The sequence below is a fragment of the Delphinapterus leucas genome, chromosome X (assembly GCF_059928025.1).
Source record: "Delphinapterus leucas isolate spDelLeu-1000000601 "Yukka" chromosome X, BTC_Dleu_Yukka2, whole genome shotgun sequence".
NCBI lineage: Eukaryota > Metazoa > Chordata > Mammalia > Artiodactyla > Monodontidae > Delphinapterus > Delphinapterus leucas.
This window is the reverse complement of record NC_143150.1, coordinates 32,589,310-32,604,996: the sequence shown is the minus strand read 5'-3', so window position 1 is coordinate 32,604,996 and position 15,687 is coordinate 32,589,310.

Sequence of the window (15,687 nt, the reverse complement as noted above, 5' to 3'; positions counted from 1 at the left end):
CAATACTAGCACCTACCCCATAGGCTGTTGTAAGGACCACATGGGGTAATGTATATCATTTTCCTGTCATATAATATGTGCTCATTAATCAACAATTTTAGAAAACCATTTATTGGTTAGGCGAAAGTCAAATCTTATATTAACCCACTCTAACTAGTTGAGCTAACCACATGGCTAGGTGGGCATTCTGGCCAAGGTCCTTCAATTGTCTTGAGTATAAACTTCTCTGAAGGCATCTACCACAATGTTACATCATTAAGTCAGCAAATCTCATCAGGTATCGCATTTTGAATAGCTTTTTTATTTTTTCACAATAATGGCCATTTTTTTTTCTCAATTCACTTGTGACTTTCTCCTATTTTGTTCTAGTCTTTTCCTGACTGCTGATCTTTGGCATTTTCCCAAGTTCTTAGTCCTTTGGACTCACCAATCTTGCATGCTTCTGATCCAGTCTCAGAACTCTTTAGGAATTCTGGCTCATATTCGCTCTATGGTTGTTTCTACTCCTGGATATCTCTGATCTGACTCCAGACTTCTGTAACTGAAGCCCTAGTACATTTCCCCTAAACTAGTGCTCTAGCGGGCTCACTTGCAGATGGTCCACACCATCTTCTTTCAAGGGAGGATTAAAACTGAAGCAAGGGGCTTCCCTGGTTGCGCAGTGGTTGAGAGTCCGCCTGCCGATGCAGGGAACACGGGTTCGTGCCCCGGTCTGGGAAGATCCCACATGCCGCGGAGCAGCTGGGCCGTGAGCCATGGACGCTGAGCCTGTGCGTCCGGAGCCTGTGCTCCGCAACGGGAGAGACCACAACAGTGAGAGGCCCGCGTACCACAAAAACAAAAACAAAAACAAACAAAAAACAACTGAAGCAAGGTTGAGCAGCTAGAATATGAGAATATCAATCTTGAACATGGTACAAGATGGAAATTTGCCCAACCTTATTGTTTCACTGAGTATGTTTTCTAATGGTGTGTTATGTAGACAGTTCAGATATTAATTCATTTGGACTGAACTTCAAATAAATCAGTGCTACTAAATCATCTGTTTATCTAAAACTAAGTTTTCAAGAGTCTTGTATTTGCCTAAGGAGTGAAACACATTTTTTTTCTTGATTACTGAAAGAGATTGCGTTTTAATAGCCAGAGTTATCTCAGTAAGTCTGTTTAATTTGAAACCATGATAAAATATTTGACCAAGCATAAAGAGGTAAGATTAAGCTCTTTGTTCCCACTTCAGTTTCCTTCCCGGTATGTTGGTCACACTGCCATTTCAAGATGGTTTAGGCTGCCATTTATTAAGCTTCTACTATGTATTAACTACTGTTTTGGACACTTTGCATATTTCATTTGATATCCCTACAACAGTTTTATCAGATAGATATTTATTGCCTCCCATATTCATACAGAAGAAACAGTGCGTTTCAGAGAGGTCATGTACTCATGTACATATATATTTCCCAAGGTCACATATACAGGAAGTGGCTCAAGTCTCCATGAGTACACATTACTATGTTCATAATTACTGCTTTGCACTGCCTCTCAATACTTAAGGATCTCTCATACCAAACACTGTATGTACAAAGCAGTCCCAGCTTCTATCTCAAGTGAGGGCATATGTATTTCTGGTTGTGATGAGTTTTTGACAAGATCCAATTCAAATAATGTTTTTGCCTCATTTTAGAGTTACCACTGCTGTGGAAATGGAAATAGGCTTTCTGGACACAAAGGGCCTAGCCTTAGACTTTCTGCATTAATTCTCAAATTAGCCTCAGAGAGGCAGGAACGATTGGCTCTTTGAAACCTGTTAAGCAAATGTGGAAATGCCTAACTACTGACTGAATGTCCCTCCATTTGTTTGCATCTGTGTCTAGATGCAGTCTAGGTTTAAAGGTCACTTTAGGCATATATCAAAACTATAACTCGGTCTATAAACCCTAGGATACAGCAAATCTCAATGATTGCCACATACACGCAGTACTGCAACAGGGACAAGGGAGCTAGGAAAGTGTTTGGCTGGTGTGTCCCGAGTATAACACATCTCTGGAATTTTTGGTCAGTCTTGTGTGCATATTTTCCAGAAGCATATCCACTATGAGCTATATTGATATTTATGCCAAATCAGATTGAGAAAATAGAGAATTATTTGCTACCATTATACATTCAAACTTTATTATAGAAAATTCCCGATGGACAGAGAAAAGACATTGAAATCTTGCCTAGAACAGGTTTTTATTTTTAGTCTAGGAAACGGAAAGAGATGCTTCTAAGAAGCTTAACCCCCAAATTCAAGATATGTCTTAAACAGGTTTTTCAAAATACATATAAAACTCAATGTAACCATACAGTTACCAGTTTTGCCCTTCGCCCACCCCTTTGGTGGTGAGCACACTGTAGTGTATATAGAATTCGAAATATAACGCTATGTACATGGAAAAAAAACCCATATACTTGTGTGTTTCCAATACGTGGGAATAAAAATATGTGCTACCTTTCTCCTCAGTTGTAAAAATAAAATTTTTTCCAAGTTAAAAAAAAAAGAAGAAAAAACTCAATGTAAAATGTCATGAGTCTTAAGAGGGCAAAAAAAAAAAAAAAAAAAATTCATGTAATGTTCCCAGCAAAGACAGGTTTTATTACAATGTCAAAAATTCAGTTTCACTAGGGATTTCATCTCTGGAAAGAAACTTGCAGACCAAACAAAATTAGGCAGTGCCAAATACTACCTGTGATTCCAAACCAATATATACTAAAATAGGTTTAATGAAAAACAAAAGACAAACATGCTCAATGTATACTGTCTTACTCTCAGGTCATTTTTTTCCTCTGTTTTCAGAAGTTTTCTATATAACTCTCATCTGGCCAAGCTGATTGGACATTTTAAAGCACAAGGTAACATATTGGTCCTGCAAACAACTGGGGGACATTGACTGACTCTGATCATGTACTAAATATAGTTAAATCTCTGAAGTTGGGGAATGATTTTCTTTTCTTTTTTTGGGAGGAGTTTATTTTCAGCAAAGATCACTATGAATATATGAATAGGTTACAAAAATTGCCTCTATTCCACAGAATACACTGGGTACACAAAATCCTGGATTATGGATTTCTATGGTTTGGGCTTGAGAACCCCTACAATTTTCACCTTCTATTGTTTCACCTTTCCTCTGCCTCTCACAGAAAAAGTGGCTTCAGACTCTTGTCTCCCTGGAGCTCCCTGTGGATGTGGTTCCTGATTCAACCAAGGTTTATTCTACTGTTCTGGGTAAGTTAGAGATTTTTGGTCAAAAGGAAAAAAGAGGCCAGAGGCTGCCAGGGTGTGGAGTGAGGTGGCTGGGGCACGTGGACTTATTTATTTATTTTTTTTGAGGTATAATTGACATATTATGTGAGTTTCAGATGTGAAACATAATGATTCAATATTTGTATACATATTGTGAAATGATCACCACAATAAGTCTAGTTGACATCCATCACAATATATAATTAAATTTTTTCCCTGTTTTTTTTCTTGTGTGAGGACTTTTAATATCTACTCTTTTAGCCAATTTCAAATATGTAATACACTATTACTAAATACAGTTACCATTGACTTATTTATTTTATAAATGAAAATTTGTACATTTTGGCCCCCTTCACCCATTTCACCCACCCCTGACCCCCTGCCCTCTGGCAGCCACCAATCTGTTCTCTGTATCTACGAGCTTGGGTTTTGTTTGTTTGGTTGGTTGATTTTTTAGAATCCACATGTAAGTGAGACCATACAGGGAATGGTTTTCTTAAGAACTAATTTACATCAGGTTCAACACTGGTCCTTTAATAACATCCGTTTCCTCACCTGTATTTTGTTGTTGTTGTTGTGATAAAAAACACAACAAAATTTACCATCTTGACCATTTTTAAGTGTACACTTGTGTTAATTATATACTTTGTTGGGCAACACATCCCTAGAATTTTTTATGGTACAAAACTGAAACTATATCCATTAAACAGTAACTCCCCATTCTCCTCTTCCTTCACTGCCTGACAACCACCATTCTACTTTTTGTTTCTTAGAGGCTGACTACTTTACGATACCTTTTATCAGTGGAATCATGCAGTATTTTTTTTTTAACATCCTTGTTGGAATATAATTGCTTTACAATGGTGTGTTAGTTTCTGCTTTATGACAAAGTGAATCAGCTATACATACACATATATCCCCGTATCTCCTCCCTCTTGCATCTCCCTCCCACCCTCCCTATCCCGCCCCTCTAGGTGGTCACAAAGCACAGAGCTGATCTCCCTGTGCTATGTGGCTGCTTCCCACTAGCTATCTATTTTACATTTGGTAGTGTATATATGTCCATGCCACTCTCTCATTTCGTCCCAGCTTACCCTTCCCCCTCCCCGTGACCTCAAGTCAATTTTCTACATCTGCTTCTTTATTCCTGTCCTGCCCCTAGGTTCTTCAGAACGATTTTTTTTAGATTCCATATATATGTGTTAGCATACGGTATTTGTTTTTCTCTTGCTGACTTACTTACTTCAATCTGTATGACAGACTCTAGGTAAATCCACCTCACTACAAATAACTCAATTTCGTTTCTTTTTATGGCTGAGTAATATTCCATTGTATATATGTGCCACATCTTCTTTATCCATTCATCTGTCGATGGACACTTAGGTTGCTTCCATGTCCTGGCTACTGTAAATAGAGCTGCAATGAACATTGTGGTACATGACTCTTTTTGAATTATGGTTTTCTCAGGGTATATGCCCAGTAGTGGGATTGCTGGGTCATATGGTAGTTCTATTTTTAGTTTTTTAAGGAACCTCCATGCTGTTCTCCATAGTGGCTGTATCAATTTACATTCCCGCAAACAGTGCAAGAGGGTTCCCTTTTCTCCACACCCTCTCCAGCATTTATTGTTTGTAGATTTTTTTTTTTTTTTTTTGCGGTACGCAGGCCTCTCGCTGTTGTGGCCTCTCCTGTTGCGGAGCACAGGCTCCAGACGTGCAGGCTCTGCAGCCATGGCTCACGGGCCCAGCCGCTCCGTGGCATGTGGGATCTTCCCAGACCGGGGCACGAACCCGTGTCCCCTCCATCGGCAGGCAGACTCTCAACCACTGTGCCACCAGGGAAGCCCTGTTTGTAGATTTTTTGATGATGGCCATTCTGACTGGTGTGAGGTGATACCTCATTGTAGTTTGGATTTGCATTTCTCTAATGATTAGTGATGTTGAGCATCCTTTCATGTGTTTCTTGGCAACTGGTATATCTTCATTGGAGAAATGTCTATTTTGGTCTTCTGCCCATTTTTGGATTGGGTTGTTTGTTTTTTGATATTGAGCTGCATGAGCTGCTTGTAAATTTTGGAGATTAATCCTTTGTCAGTTGCTTCATTTGCAAATATTTTCTCCCATTCTGAGGGTTGTCTTTTCATCTTGTTTATGGTTTCCTTTGCTGTGCAAAAGCTTTTAGGTTTCATTAGGTCCCATTTGTTTATTTTTGTTTTTATTTCCATTTCTCTAGGAGGTGGGTCAAATAGGATCTTGCTGTGATTTATGTCATAGAGTGTTCTTCCTCTGTTTTCCTCTAAGAGTTTTACAGTGTCTGGCCTTACATTTAGGTCTTTAATCCATTTTGAGTTTATTTTTGTGTATGGTGTTAGGGAGTGTTCTAATTTCATTCTTTTATATGTTGCTGTCCAGTTTTCCCAGCACCACTTATTGAAGAGGCTGTCTTTTCTCCACTGTATATTCTTGCCTCCTTTATCAAAGATCAGGTGACCATATGTGCATGGGTTTATCTCTGGGCTTTCTATCCTGTTCCATTGATCTATATTTCCGTTTTTGTGCCAGTACCATACTGTTTTGATTACTGTAGCTTTGTAGTATAGTCTGAAGTCCAGGAGCCTGGAAATCATGGCGTATTTTTCTGATGGGCTTATTTCGCTTAGCATAATGTCCTCAAGTTTCATCCATGTTGTAGCATATTTTAAGAGTTCCTTCTTTTTTAAGGCTGAATAATGTTTCATAGTATATATATATATATATATATATATATATATATATATATACCACATTTTCTTTATCCATTCATTTGTCAATGGACATTTGCATTGCTTCCACCTTTTGACTATTGTGGCTAATAGTGCAATGAACATGGGGGTGCAAATATCTCTTCAAGACCCTGTTTTCAATTCTTTTTAATATATACCCAGAAATGGAATTACTGGATCATATGGTACTTCTACTTTTAATTTTTTGAGGAACTTCCATACTGTTTTCCATAGTGGAATGATGCCATGAGATTTTGTGGGAAAATACGGTGGTTGTCTGCTTTATGCTGTTGGGAAGGAAAACTTTCCTCTTCTTCCCTTCTAGGTTCTTTGGTTGGTCTGATAATTAAATTGACATAAGACAGATTAACAGGAGAAAAATAAATTTAATTTAATTTAGTTTTGTATGTATGTGATCCCCAAAGATATGAGGCTTAAAGAAGTGACAAAAGCAGACAGCTTTTATACCTTTTAGACAAAGAAAATAATAAATTTGTCAGGAATTGACAAGCTGAAGTTTGGGCTTGGGGTAAGTGAGGAAGTAACAAGGTTTGTTTATTGAGCCTTCTCAGGCAATTCCCCACCTCTGGCAATAAGGATGCCTTCTATCCTCCTGACATAAGGAGGATACACTTCACATGCTTTCAGGGAGACAAAAGAGGGTCAGAGTATCCTTTTGTACTGCTGCCAAAGTGATAAATTTTGGTGTGGCATATTCTGCTCCCCTGCAATGCCACCTTCAGAATCCAGCTACCTGTTTTAGAACTATCATCATGAATCTCTGTTTATTTTCTGTTCCTTGTATATCCTCTTGCAATAATAGGTCCCATATGCATACTTCCTGTTGTGTAAAGACATACTTCCTCCTATTGGTCATAAAACCATCTTAAGTTATAAGGAGTACTCCCTAGATCTAGTGTTAATATGTGCCTAATGACGTCAGGCTCACAGTTTTTTATGTCTGTTTACGTTGACTTCGCACTGCCACCATTCAAATCCATTTCTGTCGCCACAGACACCACTGATGCCTTAGGTCACAAGGCATCATGAGGGGAAATTCTTTTCTGTGCCCCCAAAGGACTCTACCCAAATTAGCCTCCAAATCCCCAGCCAAGATTTCAAAGTTCTCCATATCAGAATCCCCTCCTATTCTCTGAACTCATTTTCTATTACTGCCTTACACGTGTACCTTTCTTTCCAGCCAAACAGGATTATTTGCTCTTCCTTAATCATGCCCCATTTATTTTTGAACTACAAGCCTTTGTCATTCCCTCTCTCTGGAACACCTGCCATCTAACAAATTTGATTGTTGGAAAACTACTCATCTTCAAAGCTTTGTTCAGAGCTCTTGTGAGGATGCTGACCTGAATCCCTTGCAAACATCCTCTTTTACTCCCTACGAAAAGCCTCTGCTGCAGCCCAAATGGTCTATTCATCTTCCCACAACCATCCAATGCATATGTCTGCCACTGTGACTTTGTTCATGATATTTTCTGTGTTGAAATCTCTTAGGGGAACTAAAGAGAGCCCCATCAAGTTATAAACCAAGAAAAGAGAGGTATTTGGGCATTCAGAAGAAATTTATAGTTGGGAGGATTAGGAAAGCATTTCAGATAACCTTGAACTATGGATAAGATTCTAATAGGCAGGTATTGGTAGATTCCTTTGTGAGAGGGGAACTACATTGAGTCTAGCACAGTGTCTTATATAGTAGGTACTTAATATGTATTCTTTGAATGAAGGAATGAATGAAGGAATGAATACATAAAGAATGAATGGGTCAATGTCTAGCTATGTCTATATCAGTGTGATTGAGTTGATCACATTCATTTTCTCTCTGTTAGGAGAGATTTGGAGCAACATAAGAGCACCAGATGCTTGAAGGGAGATGAGGCCCTAAAAGTAGAGATAAGTCAGTGGAAGACAAAAACTGTTCAAGCCTGAGTAATGCAGTTTTAGGCTTATAGGCCTTGCCCTACCCTTACCTCCTAAGGTAGGCCTCACTAAAGAGTACTCCACCTATTTACTCCTAGATCTGGGCATTTTCTACTTGCCCATTTTCAAACTGCTTCCCTCAAGTTTCATAAGAGAACTTTACGGTTTCATTATGATGACTGTATCCAGAGTTCTTGCAATAATTCTCTTCGCTCAAAACTTGGAGTTCCATTCTAGTGATAACATGAGCTTGTATTTGAAGTTTTCAAAGTGATTTAATATAAATTATATCCAGTGCTGCTTATATGCTTGCTTTATCATAGAAATAATCCATGATGCAAAGTTGGCATGGGAGGTAAGTTCTACATGCTGGCGATGTTATATATAACCTTAATTAACAACATATAGGCATGAAGTAATGCTATGGGGCATGAAAAGAAGAATGAAAAGTGGGTCTCACTCCTTAGAATTTACTGATTCATTGTCATGAATATGGAAAAGAAAATTCAATTGTCAAGTGACATCAGCAAAATCGCAGCATAGGAATTTGTAGGGCTCATTCCCCTTCAGCCCAGAAACATCAATTTGAACAGCTGTGAACAAAAATCCCTTCGTAAGAGCCAAGGATTCTAGGTGAGGGATTACCATATCTGGGTGAAGTGCAAACATAGGAAAAGATGCACTGAGGAAGGTAGGAAAGATAGATTCACACTACTCCTGTCTCTCCTGCCCTAATCCCGAGAGGCCCAGTGCAGAGAGAGACACCATCCCTATGGGAGAAGGAGAGTGAAGTGAGTGCCCGACTTCACTGCCAGAGCTGGCCCGCCCCAGCACCAGGCCAGCGGCCACAGCACTAGGTGATGCCCTGTGGGCTCCTGAGAACCCAGGCCTCCAGCTCACCTCAGTGTCTGCCAGCTCCAGTGGCTTCAGGCAGCTCCTGCAGCCCTATGTTGCATTTTAAATACGAGGCTCCCGGTCTCAGGGTCAGAAACTCAGGCCCCAATCCACTCTGACATCTGCTTGGGTGGTTGTAGGTGGCTCCTGTGGCCCCAGGCACCTGACAGGCTCCTGTGAAACCAGGTTCTTGGCCTACCCTGGTGCTGGGAGACTTTCATGACACCAGCCTCCCCATGGTTTCCTTCAAACCCAGGTTCCTGGCACATCCCATCGCTGGCCAGCTCTCCTGGATCTTGATGGCTTCTGTGGCCCCAGGCTCTCTATCAACCCTTGCAAACCTAGGCACCAAGTAGACACCCTACATCCAGCTGATTACCATGGAACCAGGCTTTCAAATCATCTAGCACCAGGCTGGCTCATGGCCCCAGGCTCCTGGCCCACCCAAGGGCCAGACCAGCCCCTGTGGACCAAGATTCCAGACCAGATCATATGGACCCAGGCTCTCAGTCCACCCATTCACCAGGTCAGTCCCCACGGCCCTAGCCTGGAGGTTGGCTCCTATAGACCCAGGCTCCTGGCCTGCCTAAATGCCAGATGGGTACCCAGAGACCAAGCCTCCAGGTTATAGGCTGACTCCAGCTACCTCAGGCTCTGGTCTTGCTCTAGTGCCAGGCCAGCCCCTGTGGTCCAACCTCTAGGCAATCTCTTATGAAACCAGCCTCCTGGCCCACATTAGTACCAAACTGGCTCCCATGGACCCAGATGCTGGGCCCACCCTAGTGGTCTCTGGTGACTAGCTGGTCCCAGTAGAAGCAGGATCCAGGTCTGCCTACAAAGACCCAGGGCATAGCTCCATCAATACAGACTCAAGCTCAGGCTCACCCAAGTGAACTTGGACTCCAGGCCTGCCCCCACAGACCCAGGCACCAAGCTGGTCTCTATGTACACCAACACTAAGCCCATCTACTGACCCAAGCACCAGACCTGCCCAGTCCAGGACTCTAGCAGCAAACTCACCTGCAGGCACCACCAAATGGCTAACCCAAAACCTCTGAACAGGTTAACTGGTAAGGAGCTATGCCTGCCAAAATCGGTCTTAAAGACTGGAAGAGGTGCTTGCTTCCTCAAACATGCAGTGCAAAGCCATAAGGATCATGAATAATAAAGGAAACATGATGCCACCAAGGGAAACTAATAACTCCAGTGACTGTCCCTAAGGAATGGAGATCTATGAACTGTCCAACAAAGAATTCAGAATAACTCTCTTAAAGAAATTCAGTGAACTATAAGAAAACACAGATAGACAACTAAATGTAATTAGGAAAACAATGCATAAACAAAACAAGAAGTTCAACAAAGAAATAGAAACCATTAAAAAACCAAGCAGAAATCCTGGAGTTGGAGACTATAATGATTGAACTAAACAATTCAATGACAATCATCAAGAAGACAACCTATTAGAAGTCTTGGTAAGGATGAGAAGGTAATGGAACACTTTGTACACTGTTGGTGGGAAAGTAAATTGGTATAGCCTCTATGGAGGACAGTATGGAGGTTCCTCAAAAAATTAAAAATAGAATTACCTTATGATCCAGCAATCCCACCTCTGGGTATATATACTAAGAAAATGAATACACTCTCTTGGGATATCTGCACCCCCATGTTCATTGCAACATTATTTACAATAGTCAAGACATGTGAAACAACCTAAGTGTCCATCGTTGGATGGGTGAACAAAGAAAATGTGACATATATATACGTATATATTTTTTTAATTAAAAAATTTAACTGTCCAATGATCATGAAAATATGCCCCACCATACTGCTAACCAAAGAAATGCAAATTAAAACCTTAAGAAGACACTATTTATAATTCATTAGAATTGCTAAAAAAAAAAATCTGATAATACCAGGCTGATAAGAATGTGAGGTACAAGGAATACTTGTGGAAGTGTAAACTGGCATAGCCTACCTGGAAAGTAGTGGGCAGCAGCCCCTAATGAAACTCAAATTGCATACCACCAACTGCCAGCAAGTATAAATAGGTATCGTACTGTACCTAGGCATCTACCAAAGGGAAGCTCTTCCATGAGCTCTTCCACGAGTTCAAGGAAGCATGTATATAATGTTCATCATGTCATTCATTCAACACGTGTTTATTGAGTGCCTACTATATACCTGGCACTATTCTATGTGCTGGAGTTACATCATTGAACAAAGCAGACAAAAATTCCTGTTCTTGCAGAGCTTGCATCCAAGTAGAGTGAAGTACTGTTTGCTATATAGAAAAAACAAAAATTGTCTAAATTTAGACCAAGTAGAAAATGAATAACAAAAATAACGTTTTTGTCAAACAATAAAATGACATTAAACAGTTAATACATCAAAAAACTAGATGTTTCTCATTACTTTGAGAAAAGTAAGTTGCAGAATATGTAGTGTACAGCATTTATGTAAATGTTTAAAACAAAAACATGTTATATACTCTTTGTAGGTACATGTATATATAAATACATTGTAATAAAAAAGGAATGGAAGGATACCCACTAAACTCGTGATGTTGGCTGCCCCTGAAGAGAGTGTGTGTGTGGATGGAGAAAATGAAATAGAATTTGGGATGGACACAAAGATTACTACTTCAATTTTACCTGTAAAGTTTGATTTATTTTATTTAAAAAATGTAAGACAAAAATGACAAAATGTTAATAATTTTCTATTCCAGGTAGTAGGTTTCCTGTTTTTTGTTAAGTGTTTTTCTTTTTTTTAATGCATTTATCTCCCCTATTGAGTTATCAAAAAAAAAAAAAGAGGAAAAGAAAAAATAATTAACCAAAATAAATCAATGGATGATAAATGCCAAATAAATGATATGCAAGTTCTTCCTTCCTTCCTTCCTTCCTTCCTTCTTTCCTTCTTTCTTTTCTCTCAGTAATACCAGCACAGAAGACCAGAGCCCATTTTTTTCATGGTGACCTTGGCACCTGTCCACATCTCAACTCAGTTGCAATACAAATGCCTATTGTCACAAATAAAATTATCATCAGACCTACCAGTTCATAACTATGGTTGGAAATTGTATCATCACTTTGGCTTATCTCAGCTTTTCCCCCCCAACAATGTACATCCAGTCATGATCAGAGACAATGCTCAGTTTAGAGCAAGGAATCAAGTTGGAAGGTTTTATATTAACTTACTAGAAATATTAAATTGTCTATAAAATGTGTATGTTTACATATATATTGTTGATAATGTAATAGTGCTTACAAATTAAATATTTTAATTTTAATATGGATCGGTAGAGGTTATATACCTTTATGCATAAAGGTGGATAAAAGTGTATATTAGTTCATCGCTAATTCAACACAAATGAGGGAGAGATACAGAGAGAAGAAAAGGATAGATGAGGCTTTTTTGGTCATCAAGCACCAAGCATTTCAGTTTTTATTTAAAAAGCAACAGATACAGACAATATATGTGTCCATGTTATAGGCTTATGGAACTTCGTTTAGGGTTTATAGTCTGTGGAATGAAGTGAGTTATAGGGAATTGGGGTTTGTTCCTTACTATTGCAGTTGCAAGAGGTCGGTGATATCCTGCAGACTAACAACTCACCCAGACAACTCTCAGAACCTACTGCTGCGGCTGCCGATGGCTTGTAAATACTTTGGCTGGGAGAAAGCCTTTCAAATGATGAAAGGAAAACAAACCTTCATCCTTATCTATATAATCAACAAGGGTCTATTTAACCAGAAAGCAAGTTGGTATTGTAGATGGATTCTAAATAAGCTTTTGTGTGTGGGTGGGGGCATGAAGTGTGTTTGTGATGTGTGTGTGGGGGTGTGTGTGTGGGAGGGTGCTTTTAAGGTCCCCCATCTCGGGAAGGGTGAGCTGTGACAAAGCGAGAGAGAGGCATGGACATATATACACTACCGAATGTAAGGTAGATAGCTAATGGGAAGCAGCCGCATAGCAGAGGGAGATCAGCTCGGTGCTTTGTGACCACCTGGAGGGTGGGATAGGGAGGGTGGGAGGGAGGGAGACGCAAGAGGGAAGAGATATGGGAACATATGTATATGTATAACTGATTCACTTTGTTATAAAGCAGAAACTAACACACTATTGTAAAGCAATTATACCCCAATAAAGATGTTAAAAAAAAAAAAAGTCCCCCATCTCATTAAAGCTGCATAGCCTACATAGCTAACCAATAAGTCTCTTTCAGTATAAGCCGGAAAGCATATAGGAAAAAAGGAGTGTATGTGGCAAGTCCATAAGTCAAGGGGAATGCTTCCAAAAGTCACATGAGAAAAATCTGTCTCCTCACCTTGAGGTCACACCTTGGTCTTCTGAACTCATCGTTGCAAAATGGAGACCCTATGACTCAGTTTTGCTACCCTGGGGCTCAGAAACCCAGATATTGACAAATTCCAAAGCCGAGTATAGAAGCAAAAAGAAGAATTGAGAATAAGCCGTAGGTAGCATGTTGTTAAAGCCACATGCCAATGCAGGACATGACAAACGGGCCACCTATCTGAGTCAGTGCTTTAACTATTGCTTATAATGGGATGAATTCAACTTGAAAATGGTCACATTGGTATGCACCCTCATATACTGTTGGTTCTTTAAATGCAGAGATGTTATAGTGCCTTGTATTTGAATTGTCCTGACAGGCGGTGGTTATTAAGCAAGAACTCCATTTATGCCATAGCGTGATCTCATTTGTAGAAGGGCATTTGGTTTGTATGGAGACTTTTAGAGCGACTGAGATCTAGTTATCTTACCTCTAAAATGTAGACCAAGCATATCAGGCATCTTCTTGTCCCTGTCTATAGGGGTCTCCCTGTTACAGCATGGGGTAGATTTGCTTCTGTTCTGTTCTGACCCATGTGACCAGCCAAGGTGATGAAAAACATCTTAATAAACTTGGCAAATCTTGTGTTGGTGGCTGGGGGATAAGAAAGTCTTACTCCAAATATCCTATAAGCATTAGAAAACTATAGATATCTTTTAAACTGTAGCCTCTGACACCCACTGTGAGAAAGGAACAGTCTTATTTCTTAACAGCCATCTTTTTTTTTTTTTTTGCGGTATGCGGGCCTCTCACTGCTGTGGCCTCTCCCGTTGCGGAGCACAAGCTCTGGACATGCAGGCTCAGCGGCCATGGCTCACGGGCCCAGCCGCTCCGCGGCATGTGGAATCTTCCCAGACCGGGGCACGAACCCATGTCCCCTGCATCGGCAGGCGGACTCTCAACCACTGCGCCACCAGGGTAGCCATTGACAGCCATCTTGACTGCGCGGAAAAGCATTGCCACCGTTACTTAAGGTCTGTCTGTCTGTGATCAGGTATATAAAAACAAAAGTAATGGAAAGGTCCTTGCCCTCTTACAACCAATAAACCAAATACAACACTGGCATAAATGGATATAGTAACCATGTATATTTTAATATTTAATAGAAAAAATAATATTTATCCACATTGAATAAACTTAGTACACAATATGAAAATAAAGCAGTTAAAATATATAAAGTATTTTACTTTTCTGTTACTATAGCAAAATCTTACGATAACCATGAATATAACTCAATTTGTGATTGGCTCCCATACCCCACCCTAGTCTCTTTTCAAGTAGGACTGGGTTATTTTTCTGAGGTGGGCATAAGGGCACTGAGGGATGACTAAAGGTATTGAAATTGAGTGGACAACCTCCATTAATAGATGCCAAGCTGCATCTGGGGGCCAGAGGAATTTTATTAGTGCAACAGGACTCTTGAAAATGGAGGCCAGATAGCTCTCCCAGATCACCTGGTCACTACATGCAACCTTTTGATAATGCAACCCTACAATCTACAAGATTGAATTTTGAACTCTACTTGTCAGTTTAGGGCAGAGACTTTTACTATACTACTATCGCTGTCTTAATCTAACTACTACTACTGCTAGTATTACTACTATTTAGTTAGCAAGAGCTACTATATATTGAGTGCTTTAATGTATGTCAGGATCTGTGCTTTATATAAACATCTCAATCCTTATAATAACCTTAAGGGATAGGTAATTACAGGAATATTATAGGTAATATTCCCATCTTACTGGTACAGTAGCTCAGAGAGGTTAGATAACTTTCCCAGAGTCACCCAGTGATAGAGCTGGATTCAGGTCCAGAGTTTTTGATGTCATATCCCCAATGTTTAACAACCACTATACCACATTGTATACTTCCTTTTCTTATTGTACACTTTCTTTGCTTATAGTCCATAGGAAAACTAATTAAAAACACAAATGTAGCCAGGATAGGCCCCCTTTCTTGATCTGTTTCTTCCCTCTCCTCTCCTAACTAAAGAGAGTTGAAATGCTAGCCAAGAAGACTGCATTGCTGAGAAGCTGGGAAAGGAAGAGGACTGTCTCCACCAAGGACCTGTTTACTTTTTTAATTAACAAAGTATGAGGAGACTTCTTCTGCGTGTTTCAGGACCCAGAATGGAAATTTATACCATTACATGCTCATAATGGAAATGTGTTTTATGTTTAACAACTTCAAAATGAAACACATTATTGATGCAATATGGACCAGAAGTGTGGCCAAACGCTTAACTAGAAGAAAAAACAAAATGAAAACAATGACCCAAATGACCAAATTAGGCTAAAATTAGTTAAAGCATAAACTAGCAAAACCAAGGAAACTTCTAACCTTTCCCAATCAAATTAAATACACATATGTAGCTGGTTAAAGATTTGACTTTCTAAATTTTAACAAAACCATCATTGCCACTTGTATATTGGTGAGAGACACTGGAGTCATGCTCAAGTGGAC